This window comes from Cetorhinus maximus, chromosome 5 (assembly GCF_964194155.1).
Source record: "Cetorhinus maximus chromosome 5, sCetMax3.hap1.1, whole genome shotgun sequence".
NCBI lineage: Eukaryota > Metazoa > Chordata > Chondrichthyes > Lamniformes > Cetorhinidae > Cetorhinus > Cetorhinus maximus.
In genome coordinates this window covers 171,049,816-171,069,753 of record NC_135883.1, presented here as the reverse complement: position 1 = coordinate 171,069,753, position 19,938 = coordinate 171,049,816, and the positions used below count along the sequence as shown (strand labels likewise).

At 47.8% G+C, this 19,938-nt stretch overlaps 1 protein-coding gene across 1 annotated transcript in view; it reads left to right on the top strand.

Moving 5' to 3' along the window:
• The window catches only part of LOC144681152 (dynein axonemal heavy chain 8-like), a 1,929,890-nt gene that overhangs the window by 13,425 nt on the left and 1,896,527 nt on the right, over positions 1 to 19,938 (top strand). The window lies entirely within an intron of this gene.

Sequence of the window (19,938 nt, the reverse complement as noted above, 5' to 3'; positions counted from 1 at the left end):
TTCCTTTTTGATTGTGGCTTTGCTGACTTGCCTCCAGCAACAGCGAGAGAGAGAAAGCGAGAGAGCCTTTGCCTTCAAGTTGAACTTCTTCTGCTGTCACAGCACACTAGCACACACAGATCAGATCTGCAGCTAGCCTTTTAACCCATTTTCTTGTATATTCTTGGACGGGAAAAAAAACAAACATGTATTTTGCCCATAGTCCATTTACTTTCATCTCAGACCACATTTTGAGATATGAATCAGCAGAAGATGGATTTTAGATGCTTGCTGAGATGTGGCAATCAGTCTCCATTGTCTCTGTAACCACAGGAGATCAAAGTTCAGCCTTTTGCATTTCATCTCTTCCTTTCCAGTTTCTCTGTCTGAAGTAGGCCTTGACACACTTTTAGGTGGGACATTCCATGTTCTCTCGGGATTAGTCAGTGAAATATAATCCACGTAGGAATTTTCCAGAAAGTGGTTACATTCCCAGCCATCTTTTGCTCAGTGTCTTTGCTTGCATGTCTTTTTAAAAAAAGTTCAATATGACCTTAAATAATTCAGCACTGTAATCCACTGTTGTGACAATATGCACCAAAATGAAAACAGAGAATAGGGGACATGTACAGTGGCATCTGTAAATACTGTGTAATTTGAGTGTTTACTTGTAGCCAGCTAGTTGCCATTAACTGAGGATGTGTTCCTGCATATCGGAACCCACTAAAACTATCATTGTTGGGTTTTGAGGTCCATGTTTGTAATGTGTATCTCTAAATAAAGGATTATGACCAGATGTTATGCCTCCTAAATGGACAACAAAGGTAACAGGGTGTAAGATTGCATCGGATGCTTTAGGTCAACCCTCCGAGGTCATCATGCCGGGTTTACATTTATGAGTGGCAGAGGGGAACAACATGTGAATGCTGCCCGTGTATTTAAAATGAACAAATGACTGCCATTTAAGATCATTAATGAAGCAATAGACCAGAATTTTACTGCTCCCTCCGGATTGGACAGTAAGCAGCTTCAGAGCCTAAGCAGCTTTTAAAGGGCAGCAACAGTTGGCAGCTGTTGCCATTGCTGTAATCTGGAGCCGTGGAGAGAGGCATTTTCCTTTCATAGGTAGAAAGAAGTATGGAAGCTATTGATATGTGGTCAAGCCCCCCTTGGTGCCATTGTATTTCTTGTAGGGGTATCACAGAAGAGGGGTCTGAGAAGAAGGTGGGGTGGGGCGTGTGGCAGCAGCCATTTGCATGGTGGCCTTGTCAGTGCCCAAGTGTCGAAAATGTCATTCATTTATGAGTAGGGTCACACAACGAGGAGGAGAACCTGATGAGGGACGAGTGTAGGCACATGGATCCGCATTATAGCAACCTCATGCCAATCTATAGGCGCAGCTTCATGAAGGGGAAGTGGCAGAATGCAACAAAGGGGACCACAAGCATGTGCCAGTAAAAAAACGAAGGTACCCTGTGGGTAGGGTATACAGATAAAAGATGATCTAGATGCAGACATTGGAGATGCATTGTTCTCAAAGACTGCGGGCAGAATTTTCCCAGAATTACACTAAATGCGGTAGCGACGGGTAAAATGGAGTCATACCTGCCGATGAAAATGGCAGGTTTTCACACTGTATCGTCCCGAGCCCGCCTCATTATTTATTCACTCCCACGAAACACGTTGTTTCCATGGCAAGTAGGCTCTCATTTGCCCGCCTGCCTTCACCCCACTGTTGCATCATGCCGGCCGCCATCTTTAAAGGCAGCCGCCAGCAAAGCGCTCATCGCCACCAGGTCACCACTGCTGCCCGGGATATATAGCCAGCAAAGGAAAATAGACTCAGCCCCCCGCTTCAACGACGGGCCCCTCGAGCGACTGCTGGATGCTGTGGAGGCCTGCTGGGATATGCTCTATTCCTGCTCTGGCTGCAGGATGTGCAGCAAAGTTACCAACTCAGCTTGGGAGGCGGTGGCAGCGGTGGTCAGCACAAATGCCCTGCAGAGGAGGACAGCCACCCAGTGCTGCTAAAGGATGAATGATCTCCTCCGTTCTGCCAGGGTAAGTCACCCTTTTCATCACTCCCAACTCTCTCACTCTCAAACCCATCACACACCCACAGGGCCCACGCCCATTGCCAGTTCAAGGCACATCACCATTTATCCTTTCCCACACACCTTCATTGTCCTCATCCCGTCCTTGGAACCACTCACCACCTACACAGGCCAGCCATACTTATCATCTGGCCCGGCAGGCGTCCTGGCACACTCCCCCCATCTCTATCCATGCAGGACAAACTGGCACACAACAGGAAGGAAGGGCCGCAGACAGGTGGAGGGATACCAGAGATCAAAGTGTCTCAGAATTCTAAAACAGTGCCAGCCAACTGGATGGCTATGACCGGGACAGGTCCTGTGCTGATGGTGAGGCCGGCTCTGCTCTACCAAGTGAGGATCCAGCAGTGCTACAGTCATCAGACAACCATGCCGTGAGTTATGTGTCCTCTTTCACAGGCCACTTCCATGCATTAATTATCTCCCCTCGCTTTCGCAGGCACATCTGCCAAACAGCCGACAGAATCCATGACCTAGGGCCTCCAATCAAGCTCCGAGGAAACCCCTGAAGAGGAATCTGAGGTCACTCTCCCTGCAGTCCTGTCACAGCGTTCACCCACACCCTCCACCAGCGCAGAGACACACACTTTGGTGGGCCCTAGCTTTAAAGTAACCTCGGGAATCACAATCTGGTGAGCACATCACACTTTCTGATCCACAGCAGGCGGAAGCAGAAACTTCCCAGGTCCCCGGCACTCGGAGGATTGCTGGAGGCCAGAACGTTGCTGAGCCTCTGGACTCGGTCATGTTACAGTTGCTGGAGCTGCAAAGGTAAGCTAGGGAACAACAGGAAGGTATGTCTGCTGCACTCCTCAGATTGCAAAGCATGATGGAGGAGTCCATCTGTCTTCAGGCTGAGGTGATGGCACCGGCATTGCAATGCACCAAGGTCAACACTGGCAGGATGGCGGCCACCATGGAGACATTGGTCCAGGGCGTCACTCCTGTACTGCTGCACGGGCTTAACTCCATTGCTGATGCCATAGTTGGCCTCCAACAGTGTGTACATGAGTGGGGTGCTGGGCGGCTTGATCTCACTCCAGCTACCCCTTCTGCTCATGGAGTCAGCTGTGGGCCCTCGGGCACTCAGAGGGAGGAGGATCAACAAGTGCACAGTCCGGGGCCATAGGCCCAGCTGACTCTAGGAAGCACCGGCCCATCTGAATCCCATCTTCTTGTGACCTCCGCAGATCCAGCTTCACAGACCGAGGAGGGTGCCACTGCCACACAGCAGGACCCCAAAAGCAGGGGCCCTTCACATCTCGGCCCTCCAGAGGACGCATGGCAAAGTCATCACAGACAGGGTGGTACAGTCAGCAGGCTTCCTCCACCTCTCCTGTGGATGGCCGGGAGCACCAAGACGTAGTGGCAGGGTTCGGAAAGTTAGGTAAAGGTAGTTGCACAGCCTGGCCGTGGGTGCTGATGGCTTGTACATACTGTTTACTATTGTCAATAAACTCCCAAGAATGTCACCCTGTGGCTCCTTGTTCTGATGAGCACTGCTCTTTTCACTCAGATGTGAAACCTTTCTGCACAGGATAAAAGGCAGGTGTCTCAGTCCAGGGTCTCTTCCCTGTGCTCTGTGCAGCCTTCAGATTACAGTGATGGTCTGGCCTCACACTCCCTGCAAACATTACTATATGCCTGCATCTTCACGGTGCTGGTCATTGCTGTCAGAATGTAATGGGCAGGCGCCACAGAGTTCTCATTCTCTCTGTGTGCTCTCAGCACCTTTAAAGTGGGGCTGGCCTCCACCATACCAGCATCTCCAACCAGTGATGCTGTGCAACAGCTCCTGAAGGGCTGAGGTGCTGAAGGTGGACACAGCATCAGATGCGTCTAGAGTTTCATGGCTGCATCTCTGAGATGCCCCTGATCATGGAGCGCAAGGGAGCTGCCCTCGGCCAGACAGGAGTCAGACATTCTCAGAGGCTATGTGAAGACCTATGAGGGCTATGCAGCCCTCACTGCATGTTGTCATGATCTTCCTGCGATCGAGCGACTATTAGGGCCTCAACTGCACCTCTATGACAGGAGCATTCTCACAGAAGGTATTGGCGCTGCCAAATGCCAGACTGGTGACAAACATTCACACTGCGATGTGAGTATCTATGGGGACACCTCACTGCATGTCGTCATCATACTCCCCAAATCTGGCAGCTGTGAAGGCCTCCCGAGCACGCCTGCCTCGTCTAGCCAGTGTGAGAGCCTCATCCGTGTCATCGTCACCACTGAGGAACCCCTCACCCTCATCCATGTTGGCCGCCTCCTCATTGGAGGAGATGTGCAGCTCCTCCATCTCTTCCTCAGCCAGCTCCTCTCCCCGTTGCAGCGCCAGGTTGTAAAGGGCGCCAAAGATGACGACGATGCAAGACACCCTCTGTGGACTATATCGCAGGGCTCCACCAGACCGGCCCAGTTGCGGTTGATGAAGTTTACTGAGTGTAGCGATGGAGACCTGAGCACCACATGAGTGCAGTCGATCGCACCCTACACCTGTGGGAATCCCAAGATCAAAGCGAATCCAATGGCTCTTGCATCCTGGCTGTCCCGGTCCCGGGCGAAATGCACAAAGTTGTGTGCCATGTAGAAGATGGCATCCGTGACATTATGGATGCATTTGTGGATGGCGGATTGTGAAATCCCAAAGAGGTCACCTGTGGAGCCCGGAAAGGGGCCACTGGCATAGAAATTGAGCACCGCGGTCACTTTCATAGCCACTGGCAGGGGATGCCCTCCATGTTCCCTTGTCGCCAAGTCCTGCAGTAAGTGGCAGATGTGAGGTGCCTGGACATGTGCAATCGTTGGCGACACTGGCTCTCAGTCATCTGCAGGAATCTTCAGAAGTGGTCTTGCCCTGCTGCAGCAGTAGAGGCTACAAGGGAAAGGAATGACTGGTAAGTATTGGGTAATGTCAGCTAAGTATTTACTACTTTTATTGCTTAAGAGTTTAAGGTCTTTTTGTGGTTTATAGTTTGTATATTCTGCAGTAACGAGGATCAGGAAAGAAGGGCCGTAGAGTAATTGATTTAAAAGGTTTAATTTAAAGGGATGAGTCATGGCAGGAGGGCTCAAAGCCGTGGTGTGCTCTTCGTGCTCCATGTGGGAAGCCTGGAACATTTCCAGTGCCCGGGACCAGCATGTGTGCAGGAAGTGTGTCTAACTGCAGCTCTTGGAAACTCGGGTTTCAGAGCTGGCACAGCGGCTGGGGACACTGTGGAACATCCGCGAGTCTGAGAGCATTGTGGATAGCACGTTTATAGAGGTGGTCACACCGCAGCTGAAGGGACTTGAGGAAGGAAGGGAATGGGTCAGGCAGGTAGTCCAAGAGAAACAGGCAGGTGGTTCAGGAGTCCCTAGGGGTCCCGCTCGCAAATCGTTATTCCATTTTGGAGGCCGATGAGGGCGCTAGTTCCTCCAGGGAGTGCCGACAGAGCCAAGCTTCTGGCACCACAAGCTTCTGACACCACAAGCAGCCTGTCTGCACAGGAGGGAAGGAAGAGCAATAGTAACAGGGGATTCGAAAGTCAGGGGAACAGATAGGCGCTACTGTGGCCGTCAACGTGACTCTAGGATGGTGTGTTACCTCCCTGGTGCCAGGGTCCAGGATGTCACTGAATGGCTGCAGGGCATCCTGAAGGGGGAGGATGATAAGTCAGAGGTCATGGTACATGTTGGTACCAATGACATAGGTAGAAAGAGGGATGAGGTCTTGCATCAAGAATTCAGGGAGTTAGGCAGAAGACTAAAAAGCAAGACCTCTCAGGTTGTAATCTCTGGATTACTCCCAGTGCCACGTGTTAGCGAGCTCAGAAATAGGAGAATAGTGCAGATGAATACGTGGCTTAAGAGTTGGTGCAGGAGGGAGGGTTTTAGATTCCTGGATCACTGGGACTGTTTCTGGGGAAGGTTGGACCTGTACAAGCTGGACAGCCTACATCTGAACCAGAGCGGGACTAACATGCTTGTGAGCGGGTTTGCTAGTGCTGTTGGGAGGAGTTTAAGGTGGAGGGGACACAGAACGTTAGCTGAATAGGGACACATCATATTATAGTAAAACAATCAAGTCAGAGGGAGTACGGCTGCATTAAGTTTCAAGGGAGTAAGGCAAGGCTGGATGGCCTCTACTTTAATGTTGGGAGTATTACAGGTAAAACAGATGAGTTAAGGGTGAGGATTGACACGTGGAATTGTGATATAGTAGTCATCACAGAGACATGATTGAGGGAGGGGCAGGATTGGCAGTTCAACATTCCAGGATATAGAATCTTCAGGTGAGACAGGGGAGGAGGTAAAAGAGGAGCAGGCATTGCATTATTTGTTAAGCAGTCAGTTACTGCAGTAAGGAGAGATGATATATTGGAGGGGGCATTGAATGAAGCTTTGTGGGTAGAGCTTAGGAATACAAAAGGGGCAGCCACATTGTTAGGTGTTTATTATAGACCCCCAGATAGTCAGTGGCAAATTGAGGAGCAAATATGTGCACAATTTGTGGAGGTGTGTAAAAACAACAGCAATAGGGTAATTATATTAGGTGATTTCAACTTTCCCAACAATAAATGGGATAGACATAGTGCTAAGGGCTTGGATGGAGTGGATTTCTTGAAATGTGTACAGAAGAACTTTTTAGGTCAATATATAAAGGGCCCAACAAGGGATGGTGCCGTGCTGGACCTAATTCTGGGGAATGAATCTGGACAGGTGGCTGAGGTGGTGGTGGGGTACCATTGTAGTGATAGCGATCACAACATGGTACAATTTAAGCTTTTTAGGGACAAAGAAATTGACAAGTTGCAAAAAAATGTTTTGGATTGGGGGAGAGTGGATTTTAGTAAAATAAGGCAGGATCTGGCCAAGGTAGACTGGGAACTGCTACTTGTGGGGAAATCTACAGAGGAGCAGTGGCGGGCGTTCAAAAAGGAAATGGAGAGGGCACATTCTCAACATGTTCTCTCTAGGGTGATAGGAAGGAGTAACAAGCCCAGAGAACCAAGGATGACCAGAGATATTCAGGATACTATGAGAAGGAAAAGAGAGGCTTTTAGCAGGTACAAGGGAAGCAAATAAACAGAGGCATGAGTGGAGTACAGAAAATGCAGGGTGGAGCTTAAGAAAGCAATTAGGAGATCAAAGAACAGAGTGCGAGAGGAGGACTCTGGACAGGCAGTCAGCAGCACCTGCAGGATAGTGTGAGAGGAGGACTCTGGGACAGGCTGTCAGCAGCACCTAGAGGAGAGTGCGAGAGGAGGACTCTGGGACAGGCAGTCAGCAGCACCTAAAGGAGAGAGTGAGAGGAGGTCTCTGGGACAGGTAGTTAGCAACACCTAGAGGAGTCAGGAGTTGAAAAGGAGTGCGAGAGGTGCCAGGAGTTGAAGAGAAGCTGATAGAGCAAGGGTGACCGAGGGAGTTCGGTGAGGAGGGAACGAGGTGATCCTTTGAGTACTGTGAGTACGGCCGGGTAAGCATTTACTACTTTTATTGCTTATAGTTTTTAAGGTCTTATCTTGTGGTTCATCGTTTGTAGGGGCTACATTCTGTAACAACGAGGAGCAGGGAAGAAGGACCCGAGAGTAATTGATATTAAGTATCTTCCAAAAGGTTTAATTTAATTTAAGTCATGGTAAGTCATGGCAGGAGAGCTCAAAGCCATGGTGTGCTCCTCCTGCTCTATGTGGGAAGTCGGGCATATTTCCAGTGCCCAGGGCCAGCATGCGTGCGGGAAGTGTCCCCAGCTGCAGCTCCTGGAAGCCTGGGCTTTAGAGCTGGAGCGGCAGCTGGGGATACTGTGGAGCATCTGCTAGGCGGAGAGTATCGTGGCTAGCACACAGAGAGAGGTGGTCACACCGCAGGCTAAGAGTCCACAGGCAGGAAGGGAATGGGTGACCACCAGGCAAAGCAAGAGGACTAGGCAGGCAGTGCAGGAATCTCCTGTGGCTATTCCCCTGCAAAACAGATATACCGCTTTCAATACTGTTGGGGCGAATGGCCTCTCAGGAGAAAGCAGCAACAGACAAATTTGTTGCACCGCGGTTGGCTCTGCTGCACAGGGGAGGAGTAAAAAGTGTGGGAATGCAATAGTTATAGGGGATTCAATTGTAAGGGGGATAGACTGGTGTTTCTGTGGCTGCAAAGGAGATTCCAGGATGGTATGTTGCCTCCCTGGTGCTAGGGTCAAGGATGTTTCAGAGCGGCTAGAGGACATTCTGAAGGGGGAGGGTGAACAGCCAGTGGTCGTGGTACACATTGGTACAAATGACATAGGTAAAAAAAGGGATGAGGTCCTAAAAGCAGAATATAGGGAGTTAGGAAGTAAGTTGAAAAGTAGGACCTCAAAGGTAGTGATCTCAGGATTACTACCAGTGCCATGTGCCAGCCAGAGTAGAAATAGCAGGATATATCGGATGAACACTTGGCTGAAGAGATGGTGTGAAGGGGAGGGTTTCAGATTCCTGCGGCATTGGGACCAGTTCTGGGGGAGTTGGGACCAGTACAAACTGGACAGGTTGCACCTGGGCAGGACCGGGACTGATGTCCTAGGGGAACATTTGCTAGAGTGGTTTGGGAGGGTTTAAATTAAAATGGCAGAGGGATGGGAACCTATGCAAGGAGTCAGAGGAAGTGGTATCAAAGACAAGAGCAAAAGACAGAAAGCGGAATAAGAAAAGTGATAGTCAGAGAAATCAAGGGCAAGAATCAAACAGGGCCTCCGTGAAAAATAGTGGGAACGGGACAAGCAATGTTAAAAAGACAAGCCTTCAGGCTTTGTGCCTTAACGCGAGGAGCATTCGCAATAAAGTGGATGGATTAACCGCGCAAATAGATGTAAACAGGTATGATATAGTTGGGATTCCGGAGACATGGCTGCAGGGTGACCAGGGATGGGAACTGAACATCCAGGGGTATTCAGTATTTAGGAAGGACAGACAAAAAGGAAAAGGTGGTGGAGTTGCATTGCTGGTTAAAGAGGAAATTAACACAATAGTATGGAAAGATATTAGCTCCGACAATGCCGAATCTGTATGGGTAGAGCTGAGAAACACTAAAGGGCAAAAAACGTTAGTGGGGGCTGTATATAGACCCCCAAACTAGTGGTGATGCTGGGAATGGCATTAAACTGGAAATTAGAGACGCATGCAATAAAGGTTCATCTATAATTATGGGTGACTTTAATATGCATATATATTCGGCAAATCAAATTAGTAACAATACTGTAGAGGAGGAATTCCTGGAGTGTATACGGGCTGGTTTTCTGGACCAATACATTGAGGAACCAACGAGAGAACAGGCCAGCCTTGACTGGGTATTGTGTAATGAGAAAGGAATAATTGGCAATCTAGTTGTGCAAGGCCCCTTGGGGATGAGCGACCATAATATGATAAAATTCTTCATCAAGTTGGAGAGTGACATAGTTGGGTCTGAGACTTGGGTCCTGAACCTTAATAAAGGAAACAACGATGGTAAGAGGCGCGAGTTGGCTATGATGGATTGCGAAACATTACTTGAAGGGATGACGGTGGATAGGCAATGGCAAACATTCAAAGAGCGCACGGGTGAACTGCAACAATTGTTTATTCCTGTCTGGCGCAAAAGTAAAACAGGAAAGGTGGCCAAACCATGATTTACAAGGGAAATTAGAGATAGTATTAGATGGAACGAAGAGGCATACAAATTGGCCAGTAAAAACAACAGACCTGAGGATTGGGAGCAGTTTAGAATTCAGCAAAGGAGGTCCAAGTGATTGATTTAAGAAGGGGAAAATAGAGTACGAGAGTGAGCTTGCAGGGAACATAAAAGCTGACTGTAAAAGTTTCTATAGGTATGTGAAGAGAAAAAGATTGGTGAAGACAAATGTAGGTCCTTTACAGTCAGAAACAAGGGAATTTATAATAGGGAACAAAGAAATGGCTGACCCATTTAATACATACTTTGGTTCTGTCCTCACAAAGGAGGACACTAATAACATACCAGAAATGTTGGGGAACACAGGGTTTAGTGAGAGGGAGGAACTGACAGAAATCAGTATGAGTAGGGAAATGGTGTTGGAGAAATTGATGGGATTGAAGGCCGATAAATCCCCGGGGCCTGATAATCTACATCCCAGAGTACTTAAGGAAGTGGCCCGAGAAATAGTGGATGCATTGGTGGTCATCTTCCGAGATTCTATAGAATCTGGAACAGTTCCTACAGATTGGAGGGTAGCTAATGTAATCCCACTATTTAAAAAGGGGGGTAGAGAGAAAACAGGGAATGATAGACCAGTCAGCCTGATGTCGGTAGTGGGGAAAATTCTAGAGTACATTATAAAAGATTTAATAGCTGAGCACGTGGAAAACAGTGGCAGAATCGGACAGAGTCAGCATGGATTTATGAAAGGCAAATTATGCTTGATAAATCTACTGGAATTTTTTGAGGATGTAACTCGTAGAGTTGATGAGGGGGAGCCAGTGAATGTGGTTTATTTGGACTTTCAGAAGGCTTTCGACAAAGTCCCACATAAGAGATTGGCGTATAAATTTAAAGTGCATGGGATTGGGGGTAGTTTATTGAGATGGACAGAAAACTGGTTGGCGGACAGGAAACAAAGAGTAGGAATAAACGGATCTTTTTCCAAATGGCAGGCAGTGACTAGTGGGGTACTGCAGGGATCGGTGCTGGGACCCCAGCTATTCACAATATATATTAATGATTTAGATGAGGGAGCTAAATGTAATATCTCCAAATTTTCAGATGACACAAAGCTGGGTGGAAGGGTGAGCTGTGAGGAGGATGCAGAGATACTTCAGTGTGATTTGGACAAGCTGAGTGAGTGAGCAAATGTATGGTAGATGCAGTAGAATGTGGATAAATGTGAGGTTATCCATTTTGGTAGCAAAAACAGGAAGGCAGATGGATAGGCAATGGATATAAATTGAGAGAAGGGAATGTGCAACGAGACCTGGGTGTCCTCATACACGAGTCGCTGAAGGTAAGCATGCAGGTGCAGCAGGCAGTAAAGAAGGCAGATGGTTTGTTGGCCTTCATAGCCAAAAGATTCGAGTACAGGAACAGGGATGCCTTGCTGCAATTGTACAGGGCCTTGGTGAGATGACACCTGGAATATTGTGTGCAGTTTTGGTCTCCTTATCTGAGGAAGGATGTACTTGCTACAGAGGGAGTGCAGCGAAGGTTTTTCCCGACTGATTCCTGGGATGGTCGGACTGACATATGAGGAGAGATTGAGTCGATTATGATTATATTCACTGGAGTTCTGAAGAATGAGGGGGATCTCATAGAAACCTATAGAATTCTAATAGGATTAGACAGGGTAAATGCAGGAAGGATGTTCCCGATGGTGGGGGAGTCCAGAACCAGGGGTCACAGTCTGAGGATATGGGGTAGACCATTTAGGACTGAGATGAGGAGAAATCTCTTCATCCAGAGAGTGGTGACTCTGTGGAATTTGTTACCTCAGAAAGTAGTTGAGACCAAAATTTTTTATGTTTTCAAGAAGGAGTTAGATATAGCTCTTGGGGTGAAAGGGATCAAAGGGTGTGGGGAGAAAGCAGGAGCAGGCTATTGAGTTGGATGATCAGCCATGATCATAATGAATGGGAGCAGGATCGAAGGACCGAATGGCCTACTTCTGCCACTAGTTTCTGTGTTTATATATGAGAAAGCTCTGGCTGGTAAAAGTAGGGAAAATCCCAAGATATTCGAAAAGTATATGAATGGAAAGAGGATAACCAGGGAAAAAGTCGGGCCCTTTAGGGACCAAGGGGGCAATCTACGGGTGGAGTTAGAGGACTCGGTAGAGTGTTGAATGAATACTTCACATCCATCTTCACCCAAGATAATGGCGATGAAGGTATTGAACTTTGGGAGAGAGACTGCGAGGTTCTTAAGCAAATTGATATCGGGAGTGACAAGGCACTGGAGGTGTTGGCAGCCTTAAAAGTGGACTAATCTCTAGGTCCGGATGATTTGTGTCCCAGACTGCTGTAGGAGGTAAGGGAGGAGATTGCAGGGGCTCCGACCCAAATTTTTAATCCCTCTCTGGCCACGGGATGGTGCCAGAGGACTGGAGAACAGCTAGTGTGGTCCCGCTATTTAAGAAGGGTTGTAGAGATAAGCCAGGGAACTACAGGCCAGTGAATCTCACGTCAGTGGTAGGCAAAGTATTAGAGAAAATTCTGAAGGAGGGAATCTATCTCCACTTGGAGAGGCAAGGTTAGATCAGGGATAGTCAGCATGGCTTTGTCAGAGGGAGGTCATGCCTAACAAATTTGACTGAATTTTTTGAGGAGGTGACCAGGTGTGTAGATGATGGTAGTGCAGTTGATGTAGTTTATATGGATTTCAGCAAAGCCTTTGACAAGGTCCCACATGGGAGACTTATAAAGAAAGCAAATGCACATAGGGTACAGGGTAATTTGATAAGGTGGATTCAAAATTGGCTTAGTTGTAGGAGACAGAAGGAGATGACAGATGGCTGCTTTAGTGACTGGAAGCCAGTGTCCAGTGGCGTACCACAGGAATCTGTGCTGGGTCCCCGATTATGTCATTTATATAAACGACATAGATGACTATGTTGGGGGGTTGGATTAGTAAGTTTGCGGATGACACAAAGATTGGCCGGGTGGTTAACAGTGAGGTTGAGTGTCTTGGGCTACATGAAGATATAGACTGGATGGTCAAATGGGCAGATAAGTGGCAGATGGAATTTAACCCTGAAAAGTGTGAGGTGATCCACTTTGGAAGGAGTAATTTGACAAGGACGTATTGAATTAATGGCATGACACTAGGAAGTTCTGAGGAACAAAGGGACCTTAGTGTGCGTGTCCATAGATCTCTGAAGGCGGAGGGGCATGTTAGTGGGGTGGTGAAGAAGTCATATGGGACACTTGCCGTTGTCAATCGATGCATAGATTGAAAAAGTAGGGAGGTCATGTTGGAGTTGTATAGAACCTTGGTGAGGCCACAGCTGGAGTACTGTGTGCAGTTGTTGTTGCCACCTTATAGGAAGGATGTGATTGCACTGGAGGGGATGCAGAAGAGATTCACCAGGATGTTGCCTGGGATGAAACATTTAAGTTATGAAGAGAGGTTGGATAGACTTGGGTTGTTTTCTTTGGAGCAGAGAAAACTGAGGGGCGACCTGATCGAGGTGTACAAGATTATGAGGGGCATGGACAGGGTGGATAGGGAACAGCTGTTTCCTTTAGTTGAAGGGTCAGCCATGAGGGGATTAAGTTCAAGGTGAGGGACAGGATATTTAGGTGGGGTGTGAGGAAAAGCTTTTCTATCCAGAGAGTGGTGACGGTCTGGGATGCGCTGCTTGGGAGGGTGGTGGAGGCGGGTTGCCTCACATCATTTAAAAAGTACCTGGATGAGCACTTGGCACATCAAAACATTGAAGGCTATGGGCCAAGTGCTGGTTAGTGGGATTTGGTAGGTAGGTCAGGTGTTTTTCACACGTCGGTGCAGACTCGATGGGCCGCACTGTGTGATTCTGTGAATGGCATGCGGAACCTGACCCTGGGTGTCGTTATGCACCGACAAGCCACAGCTCGCTGTGGTTGCTGCTCCGGCCTTTTCGTGGCCAGGCGCCTCAGTGCTCTCTCCTCCGTGTTCTACGGTTTCTGTAGGCCTTCAGGCGTATAGCTATGTCACCAGGATCCATGGTCTTGTTATAGTACTGCAGCATGAAAGAGAGAGAGAGAGAGAGACGCAGTTATCATGGCTGCACTTAGCACCTTTCCTGCCCTGTGTGAGTACCTTTCCTGCCCACCTGTTAATGCTTCCCGGAGAATGCTCGCCACCCCTCGGATGGCCAGAGATGAGTGCGCTGCATGGCTCCCCTGTCAACCTGTGACATGGGGGACACTGGTCCGACCCGGGCTGCTGAGATTACAAGGGGCTGTGAGCGCCTCCAGCAATGACTGCTACATGACCAGCATTGGCGAGGAGACTGAACAACGTATGCAGTCCAACTGCTTGAAGTCCAATAAAGTGTTGATGGACTCAAAGTCTGAGTTAAGAGTTTGGCGGGGGAGGTGCTGGTGAGCGGGCTGGGTGGTATAAGGCTTGGAGCGCTTGTGGCCATTGTGGTCCCTACACGTTGCTTGCATGGGCGGTTAGGCTAGGAGCCCGAACCCAACCATATCACTGTGGCCACATGATCTGTCTCATTTGCATGGTCACTCTATACAGATATCCCTAATGTGTGGCCAGTTCCCCCGCTGACCCTGCCTCCCACCTCGATTGCCTGTGCGCAGAATGCAGCACCAGGGCAGCACTTGACCTCCACCTCCCCTTCCCCCACTGACAACAGTCACCTCCGATGCTGGCCAGCACTTGCCACCAGACACCATCCCCCTCGCCCCCCAACTCCCCCAGTAGTTGCCTCCGGGGCCTGGCATCTTGTGCCCCCATCCCTCGGCGCCCCTGAGGCCTGTAAACAACAGGCAAGCTGTGGAAAATGCTGCTGCTGGTCACTCACCTTAGTTCTCCCAAAGTGAAGGCCGCCAAGTGTGCGTCGCCCACCTGCTGTTGTGAAACACGGTGTCGTGCTTTTCCACCAACATGGACGGACAAACGGGCGGGGTTCCAAGAGTCCGGCAGGATGGCCTCTTAATTATATGCTAATATATTACAAGCAGCTCCCCGCCAACTGATGGCAGGCAATGTGGTCCGCCGTTCATGGGCTGAGCGGACGATGTAGACTTGCCTTCATGCCGCCCAGAAGCAGGTCGCGCCATATCTTCCATGCACGTCAGTTATCAACGTCCACCACCAGTGGGCGTAGAAAATTCCGCCCTTCGCCTCTCCTGCGATGATGTTAGTGCTGTTTAATCTATGTTGAAGCATAGGAGGTGAGCTCAAACACGATCTTCACTTCATTGTAAAAATCATGTTATGATATCTTGGATGGTGTTTGCCAGGCTGACCAAATTCCAAAGGGAAACTTGGCCACAGTATCACATCAATTTTGCATTTTGTATTTATTATGAGGTTTGTGCACTGAAGTCAGAAGTAATGAGTCCACTACCACCTTTAGAAATTTTTAAAATTAAATTAAAACATTTTATTAACAAAACATAATAAAACTTAAACACACAAGAATATAATTACACAGTTACATTTAGTTGTAACAGGATTTCTACTTAACTGTACTCCCAAGTACAAACCCCTTTCAGGCAACAACCCACATATATTCTTGATCTTTAATACATGCAGCAATATTACCACAAGCACCCACTGTTGCTGGAGGTAATACAGAGCTTCTTTCTCCCTCTCACTCGACAATGGAACTCCAAATGCTTTTAACGAAACCTTGGTTACTGGAACAGCAGACTTCTCCAGGATGGCTAGAGGCTTTTTCCGCAAGTTTGTTTCACATAGTGCACCTCCCAAGATCTCACACTGCCACACCCATACAGCTTTCCATCTTTGTTTAAATATATTTCTCCCTTTTGATCTGTAAATTCTGTTGTTTCATCCTTACCTTCAAGTTATTTTCCCAGAACATAAAACTCTTCCACGTTGTCATTATGGCCAGCACTTTGTGGAAAAATAAATGTAATACCTTTGCCTTATTTGTCTTGCCAGTTGTAAACATCTTATAATGTCCGTTGGAAAATCAAACACCCTGTCAACTTGCATCTAAAAATGCAAATTCCTTTCACACTGTATCTGCAGAGACCTCATCCTATCTTACGTATCTCCATTTCAAATGCTTGTTTTACACCTTATCCCTTTTGAAGATTCAAAGCTTGTAGTCTGACTTTCTGCAGTTTAATTAATACAAACACACACACACACACACACAGTCATCATAAGCCTGCTTCAGTACCCCACAGTGATCTTAGGAAAAAAAAAAATTTCCTTTACGGAAGAAAATCACAAGGAACAGCACCAACATGGTACATGGTCTTTTGTGACTTTATGAAAGTCCTTGACTGTCAATCGTGAGGGCTTATTGAATATCCTCCTCAAATTTTGCTGCCTATTGTTGGGTTTCTACAACATGAGAAGAACCCTGGCACTGGACATTCAAAACTTTATCCTTATTATTTTTAACAATGGATTTCCTGCTGAATTAAAAAGATGGCTGCTACTTGTCACCTGACCACAGGGTTGGCCCTTTTGCCTGGGAGCTATCCCTAGAAGTTACAAGAACAAAAGAAGTCTTTGCTCAGGTTCTGGAATCGCAGACCTCATTGTACAGACCCCTTGTAATGGCAAAAGACCAGGAGACTGGCACATAGAACTCATTGTGCTTACAGAGCTGCTAACAGACTCATATCACACCTGGGACTGTCCATACCCACTTTAAATGGAACCACAAGGATGTAATTTGCATCTGATAAGCCCAACTTGCTAGTGGAGTCAGTGAGTCTACCTAAACAATGGTTCCCCAAACACCAGACCCTCCACATAGATGGTAACTCGTTCAACCACTGATAACTGGAACATTATCAGTCCTGAAATGTAAGCCAACTCCAGTCGCTGGAGAAACAGCCCTTTTGAAATCATTGTGGAGAAGGAAGGTCGCTTGACTCAACTGACCATTTTAAACCCCTTTATGCCTTTGAGGGTTGAGAAAAGTCAGTCTGCTGTTTTACCATCCAACTGCTGAGCCAACAAAAAATAGGCCCCTGCAGTCAGTACAACAGCCTGTACCTCAAAGCTTGTCTCTGCTGGAAGATTTTGTACCATTTCCTACAGAACCAGCTCAGTCTCTGAAAAGTGTATACTACTAACCTGGTCTTCAGCCAGCTGAACTTGAATGCCTACGTGAAAGAATTCCTGATTGGACTCCAATTTTGGACTCTGGAACTCATGTGAGCCAATATTTATTTCTGTGGTTCTTGTAATGTAAGACTCCTTTTTTCTACACCCTTTACTGTGTGTATTTTTGGAGTGGGACGTTGCGGACGCCCCTCCCCAAGGTTTTGAATGTGATGACAAACAAACCTTCTGACTTAATCCTAATTCGAATTTGCTGTGGAGTATTAATAATTTGGATCACAAAAACCAAGGGATTAACAAATCATGCCACTGCATATTTTAAAAAAAAATTCAAAACGCCTTCTGCTTATGGACAGGTGGTAAAAGGAAATCTGTTGTCTGTCTCTTTCCTGTCTGTAACACTATCTTCCGACTACTCCATGCTGACACACAGGTGTGATCCTCACCAACACAGACCCTATCGCAGTGAAGACTGGGGACAAACATGGGTTGTGTCATCACAACAAACCTGTTTTCCATATTTTGATGCAATGCTGCACCTCATGTCCAGCAATTTTTTTTCATTCATTCGTGGGATGTGGGCTTCACTGGCTGTGCCAGAATTTATTGCCCATCACTAGTTGCCCTTAGAAGGTAGTGGTGAGCTGCCTTCTTGAACCACTGCAGTCCATGTGATGAGGGACACCCATAGTGCTGTTAGGAAGAGAGTTCCAGGATTTTGACCCAGCCACAGTGAAGGAATGGCAATATATTTCCAAGTCAGTTTGGTGAGTGACTTGGAGGGGAACTTCCAGGTGGTGGTGTTTCCATCTATCTGCTGCCCTTGTCCTTCTAGATGGTAGTGGTCGTGGGTTTAGGAGGTGCTGTCAAAGGAGCCTTGGTGAATTTCTGCAGTGCATCTTGTAGATGGTATACACTGTGGCTACCGTGCATTGGTGGTGGAGAGAGTGAATGTTTGTGGATGTGATGCCAACCAAGCGGGCTGCTTTGTCCTGGACGGTGTCAAGCTTCTTAAATGTTGTAGGAGCTGCACTCATCCAGGCAAGTGGGGATTATTCCATCACACTCCTGACTTGTGCCTTGTAGATGGTGGACAGGATTTGAGGAGTCAGGAGGTGAGCTACTTGTTGCAGGATTCCTAACCTCTGACCTGTCCTTGTAGCCACAGTATTTATATGGCTAGTCCAGTTCAGCTTCTGGTCAATGGTAATTCCCAGGATGTTGATAGTGGGGAATTCAGTGATGGTACTGTCATTGAACATTAAAGGGTGATGGTTGGATTCTCTCTTGTTGGAGATGGTTATTTCCTGACACTTGTGGTGTGAATGTTACTTGCCACTTGTTAGCCCAAGTCTGGATATTGCCCAGCTCTTGCTGCATTTGGACATGGATGCTGGGGACCCCCGGAGGAGGCTGAGATGGATCATCTTCTCGGCACTTCTGACTGAAGATTGTAGCAAATGCCTCAGCCTTACCTTTTGCACTGATGTGCTGGGCTCCCCCATCATTGAGGATGAGGATATTTATGGAGCCTCCTCCTCTAGTGAGTTGTTTAATTGTCCACCACCATTCACAACTAGGTGTGGCAGGACTGCAGAGCTTAGATCAGATCCGTTGTTTGTGGGATCGCTTAGCTGTGCCTATCACTTGCTGCTTATGCTGTTTGACATGCAAGTAGTCCAATGTTATAGCTTGACCAGTTTGACACCTCATTTTTACGTATGCCTGGTGCTGGTCCTAGCATGCCCTCCTGCACTCTTCATGGAACTAGGGTTGATGCGCTGGTTTGATTGTAATGGTAGAGTGGGGGATATGCTGGGCCATGAGGTTACAGATTGTGTTTGAGTACAATTTTGCTGCTGCTGCTGAAGGCCCACAGCACCCCATGGATGCCCAGTCTTGAGCTGCTAGATGTGATCAAAATCTATCCCATTTAGCACGATGGTAGTGCTACACAACACGATGGAGGGTATCCTCAATGTGAAGCCAGGACTTAACCTTCACAAGAGCTGTGCGGTGGTCACTCCTACTGATACAGCCATGGACAGATGTATCTGCTGCAGGCAGGATGGTGAGGATGAGATCAAGTATGTTTTTCCCTATTGTTGGTTCTGTCACCACCTGCCACAGACCCAGTCTAGCAGCTATATCCTTTAGGACTCGGCCAGCACTACCAAGCTCCCCTTGGTGATGGACCCCACCCAGAGTACGTTCTGCGCCCTTGCCAGCCTCAGTGCTTCCTCCAAGTGCTGTTTAACATGAAGAAGCACTGATTCATCAGCTGAGGGAGGGCGGTATGTGGTAATCAGACCATGCCCATGTTTGACCTAATGTCAAGGGACTTCATGGGATCCAGAGTCGATGTTGAGGACTCCTAGGGCAACTCCTTCCCAACTGTATACCAGTGTGCCGCCACCTCTGCTGAGTCTGTCCTGCCGGTGGGACAGGGCATACCCAGGGATGGTGATGGTGGTGTCTGGGACATTATCTGTATGATATGATTCAGTGAGGATGACTATGTCAGGCTGTTGCTTGATTAGTCTGTGAGACAGCTCTCCCAATTTTGTAACAAATATGTTAGTAATTAGGACTTTGCAGGGTCGACAGGGTTGAATTTGCCATTGTCACTTCCGGTGCCTTGGTTGATGCTGGCTGGTCTGTCCGGTTGTATTCCTTTTTTTTGAGACTTTGTAGCGGTTTGATGCAACTGAGTGGCTTGCTAGGCCATTTCAGAGGGCATTCAAGAGTCAACACGCAGCTATGGGTCTGGAGTCACATGTAGGCCAGACCAGGTAAGGACGACAGATTTCCTTCCCTAAAGGACAGTGAACCAGATGGGTTTTTACAACAATCAGCAATCGTTTCTTAGTCACCATTAGACTTTAATTCCAGTTTTTTATTGAATTCAAATTTCACTGTCTGCTTTGACGGGATTCGAACCTGGGCCCCCAGAACATTACCCTGGGTCTCTGGATTACTAATCCAGTGACAATACCACTATGCCACCACCTCCATGGGGGCATTAGGTCCTACCGAAGGGTGTGGCAGATGTGAGCCACCAGAGCTTGGAACAAGCACAGACACACGCAGCATTGTCTCTCACTCATCTGCAAAT